Here is a 23,243-nt window from a genome sequence, read left to right on the forward strand (position 1 = left end):
GCTTGTTCTTGCTATAAAAACAGGGAGGAAACCAAACCACCTTCTGTTCAAGCTGGAGTTCCCCTGGTCGGAGCACCCCTAGGGACAAAGAAAATAACCCAGCAAGTGAGAGGAGACTCGCTGTGTTTAGACAGCCTTTCCTCTGCATGTGCCTCGCGGGAGGAGCAATTCCCTAGGAAGGTTTTGATGCCTGGCTAATTACCAAGGCCCATGTCCCTCTCCTGCAGGAGGAAAGGATTTGGGGCAGCCACTGAGGAACTCTACACCAAGGAGAAACTGGTCTCTTGAATGTTCTCATTTTCTAATGCTTTGCCTTGTCTCAAAATTTTTCTCATGATGAACATAATGTCCCCAGGCAGTTAGGAACACTCAATTGCATACAATGGGGATCCTGGTGTTACTAATGGTGCAGGGTTAGGTGATCAGGTCAACAGCATCTTGTCTTGCACTGCAGCTCATCCAAACATTCATCAGTAAGCACTGGGGTAAATCTTGTTGTCCGTTATGGTCAGCACCTAAGAACATACAATTAAAGGTATGTTACAGATAAAAGAAGATATTTGCGGCTTCTCCTTCAGCAAATACACCTTATTTTTTGGTTGACATCAGCACAAGTAGTTGTTTGCAGACTTTCTGGTTTCCATAACATGCAGTCCTTCCAGCTACTGGTTAAACCATCTAAATATCAACTTAATTTATTGGTTAATGTGACTTGCTTTGGTTTGTAAGGGGAGAATTTGCTGATGACTTGATCCTAAAGAACCTGCCCTCTCTGTGCATTCAGAAGTACAGTTCTTGCACCAGAGATCATGAGATGTTTTACAGGCTGACTTCATGGCCTGGGTAAGCAGGTAGAAAGATTTTCTCTCCAGTTCTCTTAAACCCATTCCTGCAAGTAATGAGTTGCTTTTTAGTTCTTTCATGACAGAGTTTTTTGACCAGCTGACAACTAGTTTAAGAAGTATTTAGCAATATGTGACTGCATGATTTAAAGACAAGGAAATTGCCATTGAAAAATGATGATTTACTTTCCAAATTGTTCATTTGAGTCTAGGTTTGAATCCACATCGTGAACAAGGGACAGAAGGAAGTGGGATTTCCAGCAGCTCCAAATGGTTGTGCTCCATCTGCCTATGAGTGCTCTGCTAAACAGGGGATCACCCTAGAGCTCTTTCGGTGAATTCATGGCAGTGGTATCTACTGCTATACTGCACTGTCTTAGCTCTCAGAGCTTTAAAATTTGTGTGCATTTTGTGATACTTGTTTTAGAAATGGAGAAACTGAGACCCAGGAAGAGGAAATGCTTTGTGTGGAATTATCTATCAGGCTCAGAGCGGAATTACAGGAGACTCAGTCTCCTGAAGTTCCCCCTGGTGCACTGACACCTCGGTGCACTAACACCTCGGTGATGTTTCTGCGGTGTGGACAAGCTTTTTCTTACATTTATGCATTCCTTTATGGGCTTTTAGGATTTCAGGATCCAAATGCCCCTCTCCCTGTATCGCATGTTAGGTCACATCCTTATTTTTCTTGTACAGTAGATGTCTTTCCATGACCCTTTAAAAGAAAAAAAAAAAGAAAAAAAAAAAAAAAAAAAAAAAAAAAAAAAAAAAGAAAAGAAAAGAAAAAGCAAGGAAAGAAGTTTAAAAATGAGCCAATCCTCTGTTTGCTTTTCCTTTTACAGGCCACCTTCCAAATTTACACAAGGGTAACTGTATTACAAGGGGTGGATTAACACAGAAAGGTTCTCTGAAGCAGACCTGTTGGAGTTATCTTTAATATTAAAAGCAGAGTGTTTGTTTTCTTTAATATGGAGGGCAGCACCAATAAAAACACCAGTGAAAGAGGCCAGTATTACTAGATCACATGTCTGCTTTTATCTCACGGTGGAGTTATAGTAGAATGATTCTTACTTGGAAACTTTAAAGCTGGACTGTATCCTTTCATGCTGAAATCATATCTGCTGCAAGGATTATTGGAGGATATAATGTTTCCTTCGGCTTCTTATTTTCCCCACTCCTGAACTTGGACTCCTGACCTTAAACTTTTCTCTCATTATGACCAAGCACCAGCCTTCAATTGAATAGCCGAACTTTTTACAATCACATCAGATCCTGCTCTTGTAATTCCAGACTCATTTTGTGACATCGATATTGTAGATCTTAATTAAAACGTCAAACATTTTATATCTTGGCTAATAGCCATACGGGAACTGCCAGCTTTTGCTCCCATGCACGTAGCCATCCCAAGCATTCGATCCACGCGATTGAAGTTGGAGGAGCCGGTGTTGGTGGGTGGCCCCCTTCTGCTCCCGTGCCCCCAGCTGGGGCTGCACCTGCGGCTCCCGGTGGCCACAGAGCCCGCCACGAGTGGCAGGTAATTCAGATGCCCTGGTAGCTGGGGCTGGAGCCTCTCATTAGCTGAAACAGCTAATCAGGCAGCAATCTGTGAGGCTCTGCAGTTAATTACGGGCAATGGCTAGCTGGTGGGTAGCAGAAAGGTCTGTTTAGCGTGGCTCTACTACCGCCTCTCACTAGATGTGCTATTCAAGAGAGTGCTGAGATCTGGACACCCTTCTGCTCAGGCAGATTTATTTTTTCCCTTTTAATTGCTCTTTCTTAACTGGACGTGATGTGTCTTGTGCTTTATGTCACCAAAGCAACTCCAAGGAGATCACATCTCGGCTGTGCAACTACAGTTGCAGCCTGATCGGGTGGTGACTAATCTTGTAGCCATCTATATCTGAATGTCTTTGAATGGTTTAGACTCCTAGCAAGATTTTTGTCTTGAAATCACACTGCTCTGGGCTTGACACTGTTATTTACTAGCACTGTAACAGTGACTGCCTGAACACTTCTCTGTAGCATGCAAGTGAAGCAAGGAGAAGCAGGCACCTCTGCTCTGTCCTCCTGTGCCTGCCTGGCCTTTTGCAAGCAAGCCCTAGCTGTAAAGTGTATGGGATCCTCTCTGCTACGAGTGAGACATTTTTCAGAAATGCAGGTTCAGACAGGATTGCTTGACACTTGCATCCCTTTTCTGCAGGAACGTATTTTGTAGCATATAGTAATGAAGAGAAGTGGAGTTTTTCCAGTTGATGAAATTATTTCTCAAGGCATAAGAGAGGCCTGATGAAATGGACCACTAAAGAAGTTAGTCCCTGAAAATAGCAACCATTTGGACTTAATCTTCACCCAATGTGAAGTCAGTGGCAGAAATGGCTTTGGTATAAATGGAAACATAATTGGTACCTATCAAAGAGCATCAAATTGCAGGGCTATCACTGTTTAAATTGCCAACACAGACGAGGACAGTTTATGAGGTTTACCTAGGTACTAATAACGTATCTTGAAGTATATTCCAAAGTGATATATTTTAGAAAATGGTTTGCACCTTTTTTTAAAAAAAGAGTTTGTAAATCAGTTATATTGGACTAGATATCCTCAGGCTTGTAATATCACAGGAGGAACTACCGTGATACTGTGATATGCTTGTTTAATTGCTCCATGCAGCCTGCTGGTGGTCAAGAGAGTTCGTAATGGATCTGTGATTCACTTAAACAAGCATATCACAGAAAATAAAACACCTCAAGCTCTAAAAGGAGGCATTGCCCATTACTAATAAAAACCGGACTCTGGTCTTGCAGAGTTGCTGTTCCCATCAATAGAAATGTAGGAAACACTGTCCCTTAGTGGTGGTACAGCAGCATTGCTCGGGGATGGGCACTTGGTCAGCCTTCTGTCCGGCTGCCCACACTGCCACACTTGGGGACTTGCCTCTTAAATCCGAGATGTGGAGGATTCGATGCAGTATGATTTAGTAAAGCTTAGCAGCCTTCTAAGAATCTGTTGGGGCATACAGGAGGGTCTGCCTGCATGTAAGCTTGGCAGGAGCCTGCTCAGAAGCTTCAACTATTTATTTTCTTCTGCTGCTCTCTAGATAGAGCAGGAAGAGGAATTACTTATTTATAGCAGTGGACTAGCAGCCATCTCACCCTTGCTTTTAGCTGTGTTTCCTGTGCTCAGCCTTCTGCAGTCGTGGTCTTGTCCAGTGTTCAGTGTAAATCCTGCCTGTCGAGCTCTGCGATGCCTTCACCTGAATCCTCGTCCCACGTCCTCCATTTCTAGGAGGGCGGCCCAACCTCTCCGATCGTCTGTGCAGATGCTTTGTCTGAACCTTTCTGCTGCTTCTCCTAGGGGCAACCTTACACGACTTTAAAAAGCAACTTCCTTGGGAAATGTCTGTGGAGATCTATGGAAACTTGGGAGTTACTAACCATCAATTTACTCTGCTAACTTAACAAGCAGATGTTTGGCTACGGCATCAGCCAAAGTAAAAGAGGCAATAGTGAATAAAAGCAGCATTTTTTATTAAAAATATCAGTAGCATGATATGAAAATTGCCAAGTTTTGAAGAGAAACAATCTTCTGCTTCATTTTCTCTCTCGTAATTACTTCAAATGTAGCAGAGCGGGGTTTTTTGTGTGTTTGTTTGTTTTTAACTTCAAATTCATGATTTTTAAGAGAAAATTTCCTTTGGGAATTTGTCTCTGTTTTATTAACAGCAGATTGTTTTTTCCATCTTGTAGCATTTACGTGGGGAAATATGCAACTTTTGCGCACAATGAAAGTATATTATTAATAAAATACTAAATAGTGAGACATCAGTTACTGGATTTTAGAAGAAAAAAAAAACAAGCAAAAGAAGGAAGAAGAAGATCATTAAAGCAGTAACCAAGAGGTGATGTCTGGAAGCGTGGGGCCATCGCCACCTGGCTCTTTCCCCAGACGGTGGCCGGTGCCCGCAGCCACCGTGCAGTCCTGTATTCAATATATATGATGATATGGAGGTGCAGTAATAGCCGAGCGGGGCTCTGTGTTGTGTCCCTATATTTGTAGGACCCCCTGATGTCTGGAGCCCCTGGCTGCCCTCCACACGTGCCACCTGGCCGCATTTCAACAGGCTGCTGTGATTCCCGAAATGGAAACGTGTGTGGTGCCAGGGCAGCCACGCGGCTGCTCCGCGCAGCCCGAGCAAAGGCAGCGCTCAGTGGGCTGCAGCAAAACACCATTTCTTTGCCCTTCTCTGTCTGTGAGCCTGCCAGGGGATTGCTCAGTGTGTTCTTTAAAAGACTAACTTTCTCATTGCAAGCAGACTAGTGCTCAAATTGCTACCTGGTGGTGAGAGCTGGACGTACGTGCACCCAGGACACCTGTGTCTTTCTGGACATTTTGGACATTTCATTGCTTCCTGTCAGGCAATAAGGAAACCTCTTTGCTTTTCAGTTTTCCCGTTGGAGCAATAGCATGGACGTGTTGCAGGATTTACTTCAGCACCATCTGTGAGATGCTTTGTGATGGCTGGATAGAAACAGAGTTGCGCCGTGTGTATGTATTGATGTATCCTGGAAATCAGAATAGGATTTTGAGGAGCAGAGAGAGACTGGTAATAGTCTGTGTTAGACTCTTAATGGCAGTTTTCTTTAATTAAACAGTTTAGCAGGACATATTTGGGACAGTCTGGGCCCTTTCCTAGTCTCTGTGTGGAGCCGGGAGGGGATGGTTGGTTTCCTACATTCATGCACACTGGAAAAGAATTTAAAACACTTGGAATTATCAATAGCACTTTAGCGGTTTCTTGAAACTGTCAGTTTTTTTCATTGGTTTTATGAAACTGCTAGATTACAACAGATGGATTCATTTATCTAGTTCTGTCTTTATATATTTAGATGGCTCCCATCTCTGTGGGATTTGTGTGCCTCCCAAGTATTTTAAAATAGAAAAAAGCTGTTTGCTTTTCTGTCTTGCTTTCTATCTAGCCCATAAGAGAAATCACTTGATTAGTTTACAGAGCTTGGATTTGCTGGGCTGTGTACTAACATTCTCTGCATGTTTCTGCATGAAGAAATGAAGCTGTGGGAAGAAGTTTTGCCATTATTTCTAAATGCAATGGGATCTGTGTTATTTGTATCTCTGGAAGGCAAAATAAGTTTCCTTGGGCAGGAATACTGCCTGGGAAACATCAGACAACAGTCTTGTCTTCCCCCATGTTGCTGCTGGCTGCAGTGCTCCAGTGAGGGGAGAGGATGTGAAAGCTTCGCACATCAGAAAGCAGAACCCCCTGTCTGTGCTTAGTAAGGACCTCGTGTGAGCAAAGCCGCAGGCTGAGCCACGTGGCCGGGCAGACTCCTGCTCGCTTTGCTCCAGCTGGGCTTTGTTTCAGAGCAGAGGCTGCTGCTGCCAGGCGTGCATTAAGGCACAAGGTGTGGGCTCCCACCGCACCGTGTCCGGGCACGTGTGTGTCGGCACTGGGGGCACTTTTCTGGCCAGCCCCACTGGGCAAGGGCATTTCTACTGGCATGGCAGTTTGGACACTCAACAGCAATGCGACGCACAGCAGCACGCGGGGCCACAGGCTGCTGCCCGCTCACCAAGCCGGTGGCAGTGCCACTGGCTACTTCACTTTTCCTGGGAATAGCCCCCTGTGCTGCGAGCAGCGGGACCTGGAGAGCCCTGTAAGTGCCAGCCCCTCTCGTGTGGACCTGCATGATGCGACATGAGCGTGGTTCAGAAGAGCCTTGTCCCACCCGCCGACGCCGGCACCCGCACAGCTCCGCACAGTGTGCGCAGCCTGCCTGGGCTAGCCGTCATCTTCTGGTCGGCTGTGGAAGCAGCGTGGCCTGCATCTCTCTACGCTTGCCAGGAGCTGTGGAGCATCTTCAGGTTGTCCCTGAAGGCCTGGTTGTGCCTGTGCCAGGAGCTGTGGAGCATCTCCAGGCTGGGCACCACCAGATCTTCATGACTCCTGGAAGCTGGATCTCTGGTAGCTCTGCTGTGCCTGGACCTGATGACCTCATCAACTCCTGCGCATGGATGGGATCTGATTTTCTGCCTGTGCACCCAGCTCTCTTCCATCAGCTTTTGCCTTTTTGTCATTTGTGCTACCAGCTCCAGTGTGCTGTGTGAGACAGGGGTGAACAGGGGAGCTGGGGAGGGACAGGGTTCCGCTAACTCGTCTCTCCCCTGTGCTTCTTGGCTGGGTGAAATGTGCCTCCAGTCTGTTTCGACATGATACCACATGCTGAATTAAGAAATTAGCATTTTCCTGAGTTAGCTGGATGTTCATTTTGCCTCTCCCTCGCTGCTTCTCAGTCTAGGCAGGGGCCAGTCATGGCACCGGGAGACCGCGGGGATGGTGCTGGGAGATGTTCTGTGTCTCCGGAGCGCGGTCATCGCAGCCAGCAGCTGCCTGGAGCAGCGGGGCTCTGTGGCAGCACAAGAAGCAGGCTGATTTAACATGAACCCGATTCAGGTTCCTGAAGGACCATCTGTGGCTCCAGCACACCGGGCATGTGGCAGCTCGTGCCGCGGTCCGTGGCAGTGCCCAGCTTGCAGCCTGCCAGGCAGCTCGGGCCCTTGGGGAAAGCAGAGCTCCCCTGGTGCTGAGCAGTTGTGCCCCCGTGCCGCAGGATGTCACTACGGAGCTGGGAGAGGCTGCCACCTTAAGCTGCATTTTACAGCTTCTCCTCGGGTGCCACAGCCATAACTGTGGGGCACTGAGGTAGCCGCTGCCAACGCAGTCGTGCCGTGGGTGTCCCCAGGACAGCAGCACCCACCTGGAGCGTCCCCGGCCCATGCTGCATCCGCCACTGCAGGTGCTGCCTGAACCGCCGCGCCACAGCAGGATTATGTAGGTGGGGACACTGCACCCGACACGTGTCCCCTCTGCATGTGGGCAGCGTGTGCCCTATGGAGCCCTCTGCAGTGCCTCACTCAGCGACCCAACAGCTCTTGGCACAGGGAGCAGCAGCACGGGACATCAGACAGCAGCATTAACCTCTTAATGAGATTTTTTTTTTTTACCTTTCCTGGCTCAAGAGCAACCGCTGTGCCCCGGGAACAGGACTGCATCCCCAGCTCGCCTCAGAGCGAGGGGCTGGCAGCAGTGGGGATGTCCCGGCCACCTGCGAGCCTCGGGGGGAGCCCCTAGCCCAGGCAGGGCCGCCGGGAGCACATCCTCATCCTCCTCAGTCCCCATCCTCCCTGGTCCCCATCCTCCCCGGCCAAAGGCAGCACGGCTGCTGCTCGCCTGCATGCAGCCCCAGAGCATCGCGGAAGGAGGAGGGGGGCGAAAACGGGTTTCACTTCCGCCTGCTTGCAGGAACCACAAGCCCCCAGAATATATTAGAATAATCATAATAGAGAGATCCCCCCTCCTTTCCCCCTGCAAAAAGTGGGTGGAAGGAGGAGGGGGAGCACGAGTGCAAGCGGCTGCCGGCGGGCAGAGCGATGCGGAGCGGCTGAGGCGCCGCGAGCCGCCCCGGCCCCGCCAGCAGCACGGCCGCAGCTGGGAGGACGAGCGCAGCCTCCCTGCGCCGAGGAGGCCGCCGACAAGGTCTGTCCTTTGCTTTGTCCCCTTGCCCGGCCCGTCTGGTGCAGGAGGCAGGTTTCTTCCAGCAACCTGCTCACCCAGCCCGCAGCCACAAAGCCGGGATGAGAGCCGCCAGGGCTGTGAGCGATGGGGAGCGCCCGAGGGTCCGGCTGCCCCCCTGTTCCCTGAGCACAGTCTGGGTGGTACGAGGCTCCCGGCAGCATCGTCTGCATGGAGAGGATCCCGGGGGTGCCTGGCTATGCCAGCGGGCCTGGCTGGTGTGGGTGCCTGGGGGGCCTGGCTGGAGCAGGGTGCCCATGGAGCGCGGGGAGGGCTGGCTCCTCAACGTCGGGCCAGCTCCTTGTGCTGCTGAGCTCTGGGCCGAGTTCCTACCCTGCCAGATGTGCTGGAAGCAGCTTCCTCTTCCAGTGTTTTGGGATGAGTGGTTTCTCACAGATTAGGCATTTCCCAGCAAGTTGGCGCATCTTCATTTTTAACCTGAAGGCTCCCTGGGATAGTCTGGGCCGTCTGCATGAGTCACTTGCAGAGCCGCAGGAGGGGGATGACTGGAAAGGGCTTCAGCCACAGCTTCCCACTCCTCATGTGTCCGTGCCATAACTGCTGGGGTCGGCTGAGGCACCTGGGTACAGCCCAGCCAAGCAGCATCAGCGGCGAGGGAGTGCTGAGCAGGGTATGAGAAATGGTGACAGGCAACGTGGACTCCTTTCTTTTTGGGAGCAGCCATCCTAACAAACTATTGCATCCTCACTTTAAATAGTTTCCATCACAAAGTCTGTCTCTTTCCATCACAAAGAGACTTGTATGTATGTCTCTAAGTTACTCTCATCTGAGTGAAAATTGCTGGATCATCTGGAGATTCAGCTTAGGACAAATATGCCATAAATGAGAGCATGTTGGCTGCTGTGGTCTCTACTATGTGTTTTAGCAATGGAGAGGCTGGGTTGCTGAGTAAGGATGGCTCTTTCCATAGCTCTGACGTTGATCGTCAATGTACTGGCTCTGTTTATACATGTGTTCATTTGCTTTCTTAACTTGATCTTCGAAGCCTAAGAGCTGAACACCTCAGATTCCCAGAGCGTTCCAGTGCCTTAAACCTGGATGCTGGCAGCTGAGCCTTGTACTCGGAAGAGTCTTGCAAGAAGCCTGCTCAGCTTAACATTACTTAGATGTAGAGCAAAGTATAAGGGAAGGGATTTGCTTAAGACCATTAAAAGTCTGGGACAGAGGTGGGAAACTGGGCCTGACCTATCTCTGCCATGTCACAGGCTGTGCTCCCCTGGCCCTTTAATTTTGTTCTTCATCTCTTGCTCAGCTGCAGGTGTGATGGGTGGAGGTGCTTAAAGGTCTTTTGCCCTCCTTTTGTTGCCTTTTGCAGGAACCATAGTCACAAGAGGAGAGGGAGAGTGCAGGCTGCTGAGTCTGCCAAGACTTGGAGAAACCCTGTGTGCAGGACTTGGACAACAGGGCAGAAGAAATAATTTAAGAAGCAGGGAAATAATGCAGACAAAAAGCTTTCTAAGAGAAAAAAAAATACATCTTGTCACCTTGTCTGCTTCTTCTGTAAAGTCTGAAGGTGTGCTGAAAAAAATGCAGAAGTTTGAGTTCTGGAGCACGTAAGTGAGGTCCCTGATTTGCATCTTTGCCCATGAGGTGACTTGTCGGTGCTCTGTGTTGGCTGCCCTGGCTGGTGCTGCTAGGGGCTGCAGACTGCTTTAAGAGGGGGCTGTAAAGCAGTTATCCTGGTGAGTGTGCAGGGGAAGAGGTGCAACTTCCTTTCGTCCTGCTTTCCTCTGAATAATTTCTTCTGAGGTCCTTTCTGCCCGTGATGTGTCTGGGACAGGCGGTAGCTCCAGCTGCTCTCGTTGCTGGGAGGATGCCCGGCTTGACTGCAGTGCAGGGGCTGCACAGACACCTGCTGTAGCCTGGTCAGCAGCTAGAAGAACAGGACCAAGTGACTCTACTCAGTGTATGTCTCTGGTAAAGCGAGTCTCACCAAGGCAGTGAACACATCAGAGCTGGCTGCACAGGGTCCATGGGAAGTATGAGCAACACTGTTAGGTCATCTTTCCAATGCAGACATTTGAATTACAGAGATTCTGTATTACTGTTAGAAAGGTAGGACTGCAGTCCCATTCTGCCCGCAAAGCCCCCAGCAGCAGCATTGTTAGTTCCATGCTGTGTGCAGATTTCTCTCTTAAACTGGGCTTAGTCTCCAGAAGCTGGGGAAATCTGAAAATTTATCTGCTTTAGCAGAATGGCATTAAACCGCAAATCCTTAGCTGCAATGAATATTTATTCATTTCTTAGCTGGCTTCAAGCTGCACCCTGGCTGATTGCCATTCCTGTAGGTTACTTTCCCTGAGGTTTTGGACTGGCCATTCACACACTGATCCAGCTACAGATTTCCTGCTTCCTGATATTTGTAAACAACTTATCACTAGTTGGCAGAAGAACTACATGCAAACAGACACTCAGAGAAAGGATGTTTCCTAAAGTACCTATGGGCATCAGTAGATACCACTTTAAATCTTGTCCAACCTTCTGCTCAAAGCAGGACCAATTTATAGGTGGTTACTCAGTGTCTTATTCAGCTGAGTTATGAATAGCTCCAAAAATGGAGATCCCATGACCTCTCTGCGCCCTGTTTCAGTGTTGGACCATCCTCATAGTGAAAAATCTAATATTTAATGAGAATTTCCAGCTTACGTCTGTTGCTTTTTATCCTTTCATTGTGCACTTTGAAGACTCTTGTCTGACTCTGTCTTTTCTGTACCTTCCTGCTGTTGGGCTACACAGGGCAAGTCATGTTTTGCTAATGGGATCTTTTCCAATAGGCTTGAGCAGAGCAGTGCACTTTAACCTACACATGATGATGCATTAAAAATCAGTTAAACATTGATTGAATTTTCAGTAATATTTTCTGTCCTAGTCCTTAATGGCTAATTTATGCAGAGGTTAGCAAAGGGCAATCATCAAACTAATCTATCTTACCTAATAGGAGAGAGGATCAACTGGAAAAACTGACCTGCTGTCTGTCGGTCGGTGTGAACTATTGCATTTCAGTAGAAGCAGAGAACTGCTGTGTTAGAGTAGGCCTGGGGGTCACCAGCTCTGCTGGCATGGCTGGTCCTGGCTGGGCCAGGGGACAGTGTGGTCCCACACTGTAGGAACTTGGGCTAATGGGCTAATCTGTTTGCCCATGTTATGTCTCATTCTTGCCTTCAGACATCAGCTCACTATTTAATATGCTATTTAATATTTCTAAAGTTTATTTTTGTTATTTTTTAAAAGCTTTCTAGCAGCAGTGATATTAAATCCCGGAGCAGACAGACTAGTGAGACTGTAGCATCTCAACAGCTGAGGGTTTTAGGAGTAAGAAGGCAGACACTGTCTGGGACAGAAGTACTCAAGTGGGGGACTCAGGTCTATAGAAGCAGATGAATTCTGCAACAGACTTCGTTTTCCTGCACACCCACGAGAGACCTCTCCTGCCTTTCTCCTCTCTCAGCTCTTGCCATCAGAGACCTCTCCCTCCCATCGCACCCATGGGCGCGTGGACAAGCCAGGGCTGCCCATGGCTGAGCAGAGCCGCTGCAGCCACGTCTGGGGCAGCAACTTTCTTCCATTTTACGGTGGATAATATTTATGTATCTTTCTAACCCCTTAAGAAAAGCAGGTAAGAGGTTACTGTTCCTCTCTCCTGGGAGTCTGGGACAGTTACACCAAAATGTGAGCCTAGAGCAATGGGAAAAGATACACAGAGAAAACCAAATCCCAATTCCACTGCACTCAATGGGAGTTTTTCTCCTGTGGTTTTGCTTCACACCTAACATTTAATCTATCTCATCAATCTTTGCATTGCACAAAGGCCTCATCAAAGTTTGGCTAGTCCTTTTAAAGGAAAACAGTTCTTTGCTGAGAAACAATGATTCAAATCCTTCACATTAAATTAAAAAATTAGGGAACTCTGGCTTGTAAAACTGAACAAGGCTGTAAGACAGGAGTAAGACTCCTCTGGAAGGAGCCTTGCCGTCCATCCAGCTGCCTGTCACAGTGGTCACTGGTCCATGTGGTCCCTGCACTGAATACATGTAGGGAGGGCAGACGTCTCCACAAGGGACCCTGGTAGGACAGGCGGCACCGACTGAGTGCCGTGAGCGCGGGGCTGGAATCACCGATCTGCTCCTGCAGCCAGCCCTCCTGCTGCTGCGCGAGAGGCCCCGCCGCTCAATTAACCCCTCTGTGCTTCGCCTTTTCCAGATGGGAAATTATTTCTATTTATCTGTTTGAGATCTTTGTGAAGAAGGACGCTAAGTACCATCTCCCCTGTCTGCAGAGACAGCCAGAGGCAAAGAGCACAACAGCTCCATCGAAGCAGCACAGCGGCGCCTGGCAGGTCTTTGACTACCATTTCACGGGAGCCGCGTGGTGGTTCGGGGCTGCGGGAAGGCTCTGCGCTCTCGCATGCCGGCGACAGCGCACACCCCTGACAGATGACACCAGCTTTCGTCACAGGGTGGGCCTTGGTGTCGGCCTCGCCACCTGCACACCGGGGCGCCCGCGGGACACATGGGACGGGGCCGTATGTCTGCATCTCCAGGGTTTTCCCTTCGGCTCAAAGGAACACACAGTTTTTATCTGCTGCTTATTTTCCGTGGAATTAATTAATGAAGGGGGAGATAAGGAGGTTGCTCAGTTTGCCCCTCTCTAACGTTTAGCAAGGGGAATAGTATACCTTTAGGGACTTGTTTATTTTGAGATTTTTTCCTCTGCACACAACTAGCAGCCTTTGCCGCTGCTCTCCTCAGGTGCCATCGGAGCGTCTTTGGCTCTCAGGAAGGATGAGAGGAATAAGCTGACGGGGCGTTTGGAGGCATTTTTGCCTGCCGTTTGTTTCTCTGCAGTGTGCCTGGTGCTTGTGTGAGCAAACTCGTGGCAGCCACCGCTGAGAAGAAGGGCTAACGCCCTGCGACTCGGACAGGGAGAGGTGGGAAACCTGGCGGGGAGGAGACGTGCAAGGAACTGCTTAAAAGCTCTGGTCAGGCTTTTGAAAACATTCAGCACTTGCCTGCAGTGCTTTAGCTACGATGTATTTTTGTTCTGTGGGCTGCCCCAACTTGGCAACTTAGCAGAATCTGGGAAGAAAAAATTGTGACATTAGAGATTATTAAAAAGCAATACTTTTCTGGACAGCATCAGCACAATGGCTATGATTTTGCAGCACATGTCCAATGTAATATCTTTAATTACACTCTTTTGCTGCAGCATTTGCGTGTGTCCTCCTCCCCTCACTCACTTGTGCTGTGAGATGAGTGTGAGAAGTCTCAGCAGTGACTGGAGAGGGGACACTTCCCCTCAAGTAGGGATCAACACCTCTTTGTATCTGCTCGCCTTCCAGAGCCCCGTCAGGAGGACCTGCAGCTGTGGAATGGTCTTCTCAAACGTAGTGTCAGGAAAGGCTCCTAAATTTCCATTTTCTCTCCATTAAATGATGCCGAGTATTTTCAGCAGGCTGTCTTCCACTGGCAGTGCTGCAATCTCTTATTTTATATTGTTTTTAAAAAGCTGATCCCAGGAGGATCTGACTGAAAGAGGCTGAAGCTCCAATTTTCAGGGAGTTAAGTGGAAATTGAAGTTCTTGAAGCTCAATAGTTTTGAAAACCAAGCCCTAAGCAACTTGCCTAAGATTGTGCAGGGATGCAGCTTTCTGCCCCTGTTCCAGGAGATTTTCCATATTTCATCTATCTATCACAAAATCCTCAGCTTTCCTCTGAGCTCCTCATCCAAGTGAGGACCCAGGTAATCTAGTGGCATCCAATGATTTTTTTGGTCCAAAACATCTTCCAGTCTACACAACTTTGCCCAGTCCAGGGTGTTTCTGGAGAGCTTGTGATGCTCAGGCAGTTTGCTTAGAGGGAAACACACTGAGCAGGATGCAGAAATTGTAATTCCCTTTCAGTACCCAGATACAGTGTCTTGGATTTCCCAGTCGTGCCCAAGAACTATTGGTATTCATTCAAGGAGGATGATGAGATGACTTGTTTTCACTTGGCAATTAGCACATTGGCTTTAGGGAATGAATACTGTATTACATGAGAAACAAGAACAACAACATCAACAGAAGATTTTCTTCTTGTTCTTTGTGCCAGTGCATGTTGCGTGTGGAGCTGTTGCTACTGCTGCCTCCCCGCGGGCCTGCGCCTGGGATTGGGATGTGCCTGCGGTGTCAGGGACCAGCCTTGGCCTTGGGCGAGCTCCTTAGCGTGGCAGGTCGCTTCAAAGAAGGGCTTGGGGAACTCTGGCTTGTTTCCCTGCTGAGAGCCTTGCTGGGGAATCTATGGCACTGGGATCCTGCCTTCTGGGGCTTTCAGCCAGGCAGGAGATAAACCCTCTGTCTGAAACCCTGAGGTTTTTTTGCACCAGGCTTCACTTCAGATGTTCCCATCGTGAGAACCCCAATGATGACCTGAGCAGGCCAAGGTGTATTTCATAAGGAAAAGATACATGGGTGCAAACTAGTGTGGATTGGTGCTGCTTCTCTTTTGATGCCTTGGGTTTCAGAGTAGATATTAGACCCACCCCCCTTTCATTTTTCTTCCTGTCTCTTGGATGGAGAAAAAAGAAGAAATGAGATCTACCCTTCTGTGTCTTTCTTGCAGAGAACTTGTGAAGTTATCAGCAATCTCTCAGTTCATTCACTTCCTTTTTTTGTAGACTGACCTGATAGTTTTGCCAGCTTTGATTTGGCTGATGTGTGATGAGTGGTGTTGAAACAGAGTCTTGCTGGTTAATCCCCAGCCAGGAAATGAAACTGGCTGAGGATCCCTATCCAAAGGGGCAAGGAGTGGACTGGGTGAGTACTGCAAACTACTATTTTCAGAAATCAGCAATTAATTATTAATTATTTGCTTTGGAAATGTGACTTAATTCAGTCATAAAGTCAGAGCACTAAACACCCAAAGCCCTGTTCACTATTAATGGCCACTGTTCTAGGAGCAGGTTCCACACACATGTCCTATGAAACACATTATTTGAAGAGGAACTTAGCAGTGCTTACCAGAAAGGGCACAGTGTCTCATGAGGGGCTGTGTATGACATCCTGACTTGGGCTCGGAACTTCTCTCTGAGCAGAGTCCAGGCCTTGGCTGCTTTATGCTTAACACCAACACTGAAATCCGGGGGTTAGGTTTTGCTCTGTTGGGGACGGGACCATTACAATGTTGCATCCAAATAAGAACACAGAATTTATGCTCATTTAAAAAAAGAATGTGCTGCCCAGGCTCCATTGCTGAATTTGGGGTATGTTGTAGATTTCTATGATATCTCATTTCTATGAGTTAAGTTGGATATGAAAATGTTGCCGTTTGTGCTTGCAAGTTCTTGTAGCTGCAGTTCATGGAACACAAAATTAGAGGTGATTTAAGGAAAGAAAATCATAAGAATTGTAGGTCACTTGTTCCAGATTGTTTTGGTGCAGATTATCAAAGATTTCTCATTTCCTTTTGTTGTTTCCTAAATTTGAATGTGGAGTTTATGGAGTGCAACTAGTTAGGCAGGAGGTAGATTTCTTCATTGCCTCACTTGCTTGCGAAATGCATTTTATGTAAGGAGGCTCTGCCTGCCTGCATTAGGAACACCCAAACAAGGCTGCTGTTGTCTGTTTGGTAGAAGGCGAGAGATTGTGTGGACAAGGAAGGCTTGCTTAAAGGCAATCTGTGACCCACTCCACACTATTCTCATGCTAATGTGAGAATGGGTATCCTGGGCACCATCTGCTGTCCCTGAGGTCCTGGCCTTGGGCATTCAAAATTGGTTTGCTTTATTAATGCTAGGCCATCCAGAACAGCAGCAGTGCATATGTTATATTCTATAAAATCAGGAGTTCCAGTTGTAAGCATACGGAGATAATTGTCACTTTTAATAATACGCTCACACATGATAGCTACCAATTTTTCTAGCCTCTTAGACAAAGCTGCCATCCTTCAAGCTGCAGTTGGCTTCAGCAGAGCCAACAAAGGCTGCTCCGGCTTTGCATGGAGATAGGTTTTACTTCCGAGGAAGGTCATTTCATTGTATCAGGGATAGATTTATTGGCTGGCTCTGCGGTTTAACTTTCACAAATGCCCCTTTGAGAAATAGAGGGATGTCTGGATATAAATCAAGATTAATAAATAGGACATATGATGTGATTATTTTTAGAGAGGCCAAAGGGATGGAGTATCAAATATCTTCAACTAGTCTAATTAAACCAGTTGAGGTTTAAAAAATACAAAGCATCAGTTTTACCTAAGCTTGTTGGCAGAACAAATGGCTACAGTCTCAGTTGTAAGTATCTTAATAAAGTCTCCTCTAATGATAATTATGTTTGTGCTTATTAGCTAGTTCTTTGGGTGTCCGTGCCTCTAATTAGAAAGCAATTCCTTCTGTTCAAGCGTCTGAGTACTCAGATTGCTCCTTACCAAGTATGAATGAGGAACAAGCGAGGATGGCTCAATAGGCAGCCAGAAGCTGGAGCTGCCTGTGCCCCAGAAGAGACGGAGATGGAAGCTCTGGAGCTGCAGGTCCCCTGCCTCCCTCAGCAGCAGCAGCAGCTCAAATTCCCTTCTACAGGTGGGCCAGCTGAGACCTGGTTGTGCCCTGTGTTCCCAGGCCTGAATGAGCTCCGGGGGTGCAAAGGTGGTGGCAGATGCACCCAGAGAGAATATGAGGGAAATGAAGGTGTGAGGATCGTGAGGGAACAGGAAAGCACTGTGACAGGCAGTGGTCCCAGGTGATGGGAGGCTTTTTGTGGTGTCTTGGTGAGAGAGTATTTCATGTCAGGATGGGGAGGGAGCGGATTGCTCAAGGCTGTTGGGTAAACTAGCGAGTCTTAATTTGGGGGTTGTGAGTCCAGGCCTCCTGCTCTCACGGTTTCAACAAGGTGTGCACAGAGAATTTATTTACAGTGTCCTCTGGGATGTGAAAAATTAACCAACAAACCAACCGTCTCCAGTTAACTTGAATGCAGCCAACAGGGAGAACAGCTTCAGGAGCTGCTTTTATCCACTCCCTTTCCCCCAGAGCTTTCTGTCCTTCCCTTCAGTTCTGGGCGAAGGAGATGAGAGCTCCAGCGCCAGGGAAAATGAGAGTTAATTACTCTGTGCAAGGGGAATCATTGCACAATGTTGTTCTTTCCCATCCCTGTCTGAAATACATGGGAGTACAAAAGAGCAAACCCAGCTGTTCCTCAGTACCGTCCTTTGCTCATTCCAGAAGCAGCTTTTGAAATATGACTTTGGCGCCCCATTCCCTTGTGTGAAGATAATGAAAAACAATCAGCAGAGGAAGATCTAATATTGCATATATATTTTAACGGGACAAATAGTGTTTTAACAGTGTGTGTGTGTGCACGCGCACTCCATAAAATTCTGGAAGATGAATTTATACCAAAAAAGTGGTATGCAGCAATTTTTGCTTTGGTTTCCTTGCTGTAGGAAGGTGAGGGAAGTCCCCAACACCCACGTAGAGAAGAACGGGGTCTCTTCTAAGAAGAGGACTTAGAAGAGGACTAGGTGTAAGTGTGGGATATAGTTGATTGTGTTAGAAAATCAGTGTCGGCAATGTTCCCCCTGGATCCCTCTCCCTCACTTTCTTATCTGTTGCTCCTGCATTTGGCTCCTGGAAAAGAATTGTCATTCAAGAAGTCCTCTGCTAATGGAGAGCTGGTGTAAAACAGGGTGAAGAAAAGGGAAATGTGATGTTCTGAGAAATCAGGACAGGGAAAAAGAGAAAAGGGTCTCTGGTACTTCTAAATGGATGTGTTGAACTTGCACTGAGATCTGAGGAGACAGGACATGCTCACAAATTGTTGATTCTTTTAAATTTCTCTGCAATTGGGAATGCTCAGCTCTGTAAAGCAGGACAGTTAATGAATAGAGATGCAGAGGCTGCTGCTTATCTGCTGCACTGTCTGCTGCCCAGAGGAAGTGGTTTGTCATGTAGGTGACCTGCTTGTGAGTGTGACCCTGCAGACACACGTGGTGAGCTACTGCAAGCTCTGAATCATGTAATACAGGTTCAAGATTCCTCATCTGTCAGGCAGTTTCATCTCCCATCAGGCACTAGTGCTTGAATCTGTCCCATCTCAGCTCAGTGCAATAACTACTGGGTTTGCCTATCTGATTGGGAAAATCCTCACTTAAATCTAGTTGATGTTTCAGAGTGATTCTGCTACATTAAAATGCTGCAGTTGGTTTGTTTTCATTTACTTGTAGAAGACACTGAAATACAGAAGCCTCAGAAGTGCCGTGAAGCAGAACTGTTGTCCTTTGTTGAGAACCTACATGCTCTACTTTCCACTCACAGGGGAGACTGAAGAGTGGCTGCAAGGGGTGTTCATTTATGTGCATAGGCGAGAGGCCTTAGAAAAATGCTTATTATGATCCAGGATGCAGATCTTTTTCTCTGCTTCGCATCTCACCAGAAAACTCTGCTCTGCCTCTTGTTGATGCCTGTAGTTCATGGGTTGTTCACACAGATAGTTCTAACAGCACATGGTGTGAAGCAGTAAAGTATTCAAGGAAGTTTTGGTGTTCCTAATTTGTCCTTCCCTTGCCAGGTATTATCCTGACATGCTTGATTGAATGCTTTTAAAGTATGCTTTTAGTTTTTAATCTTGAAATAGCATGTGCCACTCTGCTGGAAGATTGTTGGCTTAACAACGGGGTGCCAACAAATGAGGGAAGTCAGACATGGTCCAACTGACTACCCCTAGAAATGAGGGTAGGTGTCTGCACATGTCCATGCTGTGTCCCCACTGGCTTTTGTTGTTGCCTGGATAGACAAATAGTCTTGTTAGCATGCTGGTACTTACATGAGATGTAGGTATATCTGTCAAAATCTATTGAGGTACTTTGAGAAGTTGTGAGATAACATTTCTGCAAAGGGTGCAAAAGCTCTTGGAGAGACTGCAGGGGTGCTAGACAACCTTTCAAGCCATTTATCACAGCCTAGCGGTCTCCATCTTCAAGAAAGCCACACTTAAACGTTTACACAAACACAAATAAGAGAAAATTTGTATGTGTCTGAAGAAATTAAAAGGAAATGCTGAACATATACATTCAGACATGGCAAGACTGCAGTGGCCAAGTCTTGGTTCTTACATTCATGACTGTATGGAGGCAGCTTTAAGTATAATGTAGTTATTCGCTTTTGGGAAGTGACTGTGTTTCCTTGAATGTGAAGCAACCTCACTTAATACCATGGCATATGTCATTTGTTCCCTCGTCAACAGCTGCTAGGCTAGGTATCATCTGTTCTCTTTGCTCTGGGAAGGACAGTTCCCAGTAAGGCCAGAGGGCACAGTGGCCCGCCAGAGCTGCTGTAGGTTTTGGTCATCTTTGTGTCTGTGAATCTGTCTAAACTGTCCTGAGTACTCTGTCCCTGCTATGTCACTGCCATATAGAGAGACATATTTTAAGATATATATTCAAAATCTATATTAATATATTCATATTTTAAGATGCTGAGATGCCAGTGTTATACACATACTTTGTAAAACAGATCTTCATCTCCTTACAATTGTAGCATTTGTCTCTAAAGAGTATGATGACCCAATTGGGGATCGAGGACCCTCACTGTTAACTGGGAACTGGGCACTAGAAAGGTAGGACTTGTTCTTGCACCTTTTTGTCAGACATGGCCTACAGCTAGATATAGCGGGTGGGCTCTGGAAGTTATAACAGAAATGGGAATACCTCACCCGCCACCTTGCAAAGCCAGGAGAGGACTGAGCAAAACCACTTCCAACAAAGGTGGGCCAGAAACGAGCTGAATGTGCCTGACCATGTGGGGGTGACTGTTCATTGGAAAACAGGAGCCGCAGGAAGTTCTCCCCAGTCACTAGCTTCTCCCTTCCCCAAATTCTTGTGAGTACTCATGTTCTACTGCGAATTAAAATGCTTTAAACATTAAAAAATATTCTGGCATGATTTGTAGCCTACTATTACAGTACAGTTGTGCTTCTTTCTGAAGCAGAAAGAGAAAAGCTTCTAGCAGGAGACAGCGGGGGAGAAAGCTAAGGAAAAGCACAGGAAAGGGGGGGAAGAGCAGAGCTGCCCTCCCCGCCGCGGCTCCTGCTCGCTGCTGGCCTTGGGGACTCAGGCCCTGTACCACCCCTTGCTGCATGCGCTCGGCAAGAGCTGTTTCTCTGCTCTCTGTGTATGTGAAGCTGCTGATTTCCAAGGTCTAATTTAAACTGGTAGATCAAAATGCTTGCAGCCCTGCATACACTTCCTCAGGAGAAAGGAATGTTTTCTTATTCCTGTTTTATTTTGTATTTCACAGCTGCAGTTTGTCTTGTTTTCTCCCTGCCTAAGGCCGAGCAAGTGCTGCAATGCACAAGGGTTTAAAAGATTATTTATTTTAGGGCATTGATGCTGCCTTTGAAAAGCCATATATGTTTAGTTTGTTTTACCAGGGACTCTTATTAAAGAAACATAGGTAGTTTGTAGAGAGAAAAGGAAGGCAGTAAACATGTGTAACTCTTTCAAAAATACGTTCTACAGAGACAGGCATCTCAGGTTATTCTTGGGCAGGTCTTGGTCGTTTCATTGCAAGAATGAATCTGAAGCTCCATCCAGAGTGCACTGCTGTTCAGCCGCCCTGAAGCCCGTGGGCTTTGACCGGCATAAGGTCGCCAAAGATACTGCTGCTAGGTTGCCCTTCACTATATGGTAGAGAAGTAGTTTGGTTCAGGCAGGCTTATATAATATGAGAGTTGTATTTAATGCTTTGCTCCCCCATTTTCTAGCCCCAAAGGAATAACATATAAAGCTAAGCCTAGTCTTGAGCCCTACAGTGGTTTTGGAAGTGTTTGGAGCAATGCCTCCCTAACAGCCTGAGGGCCCAACCCAAAGCTGTGGAACACTTAGTGGATTCCTCACAGCCTTGATATCTATCTCTTACAGCCAAAGGGGAGAGAGTCTCCTGCAGCACCTCAGCCTGCATGAAATGGGTCCTTCACGGGTTCCAACAACGTAACAGATACCTTGTGAAACACCTCTGGTATAGACGTGGAAGCTCAAGTGCTTATGAGCTTCGCTGCTGAAGGTAGGTTACCACCAGCAGGATAACTGGGAGAGTTCAGGGAAACAGATGGAACCCAATCAACAGCATCCCCAGTGGATGGTGGAAACAGAGCCAGCATCTCTTATCTGGAGCACACGTGTACAACCAAACCTTGATGCTGCAAGTACAAGGGAGTTTGATCCATAAATGGTTTTGTTCTGCTTCTAGTGGGGATATGGGCTATTAGTCACCTCTGTTAATTTGCTGTGAGTCTGGGGAACTTGTATATTCTTCCAAAAAAACTGTTGCTGAAGTTGGGTGATTTATTGGAGGATTCTCTGTTTTCCTTTAGAAGAACATATTTAGCTCTCCTTGCTGTGAAGGGGAAAAAGGAAGGCTTGAACGCATAGCCCCAAAGGGCAGAACCACCAGAAGGCGAATAGAATGTGTAATTTCTAAAGCAGTCTTGTTCTCTAAGCCAATCTCATTATTTTTTAGGATCTGACTAATAGCTTTTGAATGCCCAGGTTGGCTTCAGAGACAAGACACCTGATTTTCCCAAGTGTTAAGTACTTCACTCCAGCTGTCACACCTATAAAAGCACCCATTAAAAATCAGGCACAGGGCCCAGCAGTTACACAGAGCAGTCAGTGGGTGAGAGGAGAAGGGCAGCCCCAGACCTGCCACATTCTGTGGGGAGGGTGGGCAGGGGACACAGGGTGCTCCCCACACAGGGAGCAGCTCTGGGGGCTGCTACTGTCATCTTGGTCTTTTAGAATGTAAAATATTAATGTAAAAATATTCAGTACTAGTTAGCAAATCAGCACAGCTGAGATTTACATCTAAGGAGTGAATTAGGTTAACGGGAGGGGGAGGCAGAGGAAAAAGCAGGCTGGCAAGCGGAAGCCTGAGCGAGCTTTCTCCAAGGAATATCCTAGAATAAAACTGCGCAAACTGGGAACTTGGACTTCATCTGCAACAAGGTATGTGTGGATACCATGGTGCAAGGGCCTCCCGGAGGCAGAGCCCATCTCGCAGTGTTATTTTCTTATAAATTCTGCTGGTTTGAGGTTTGCCTTAAAGCCTCAGCTCTTGGGTTCAGAGAGATCTTGACCAGGGAGACTCCCAGCATCCGCTCTCCTACCATGGTGGGGTGAAAGGAAATGGGAGCCCGTAGTGTGGGGCAGGGCAGAAGGTTCCTCCGCGCCAGCCCTGTGGTCACTGTGTTGGAGTTTGTTTATTTTGAGGTCAGATTTGCACATGCTGGGTGCTAGGGACGGAGCAGCTCAGCCTGGACTGAAGGTGCTGGTGCAGCTCCCGTGGAGCTCACCTCTAGCCCACGGCCAGGACTGCGCCCCGCACTGCCACAGGGCCTAAGGAAAACAGATTCCTGCAAGGGTACTTTTCTTCTGCCTTTCTGCAGTGAAGTTCAGGTTGAAGCCCCACAAATTACCACGAAGAATAGAAGCAGCAAAAGCTTTATATGTCCTGTAGTTTTAAAATAAAAGTTTATAGCACAAATAAAAGAGCAGAAATTGCCTGACATAAATTTTGAGGGATTTTTTTTTCTTTTTGCTTGTTTGGGTTTTTGGGGAGGAAAGTCTGGCATGAAGTGTGTGAATCTGCATTTGAGGCATCGGGAACAATCCCCAAGTCACAAGCTCAGTCATCACTTTCTGATAATTTCTATGCTTAAAAAATGCCCTACAATATCTTTTCCAGATGGTCTTTGGAGATTTGCAGATCGAAGAGGAAGAAGATAACTTGGCTTTTAAGTTAAGATGGTAGGAAGTTGTGTGTGTGAATGG

At 47.2% G+C, this 23,243-nt stretch overlaps 1 protein-coding gene across 1 annotated transcript in view; it reads left to right on the plus strand.

The window, feature by feature from the left end:
• Positions 1 to 8,371: 8,371 nt before the first annotated feature.
• PAK3 (p21 (RAC1) activated kinase 3) overlaps positions 8,372 to 23,243 on the plus strand; it is a 102,937-nt gene continuing 88,065 nt past the window's right edge. The window contains exon 1 of the mRNA XM_026044539.1: positions 8,372 to 8,391. The gene's annotated coding sequence lies outside the window, so the exon portion shown is untranslated. The remainder of the gene's footprint in view (positions 8,392 to 23,243) is intronic.

This window comes from Nothoprocta perdicaria, unplaced genomic scaffold (genome assembly GCF_003342845.1).
Source record: "Nothoprocta perdicaria isolate Ctin4 unplaced genomic scaffold, notPer1 scaffold_370, whole genome shotgun sequence".
NCBI classification, from domain to species: domain Eukaryota; kingdom Metazoa; phylum Chordata; class Aves; order Tinamiformes; family Tinamidae; genus Nothoprocta; species Nothoprocta perdicaria.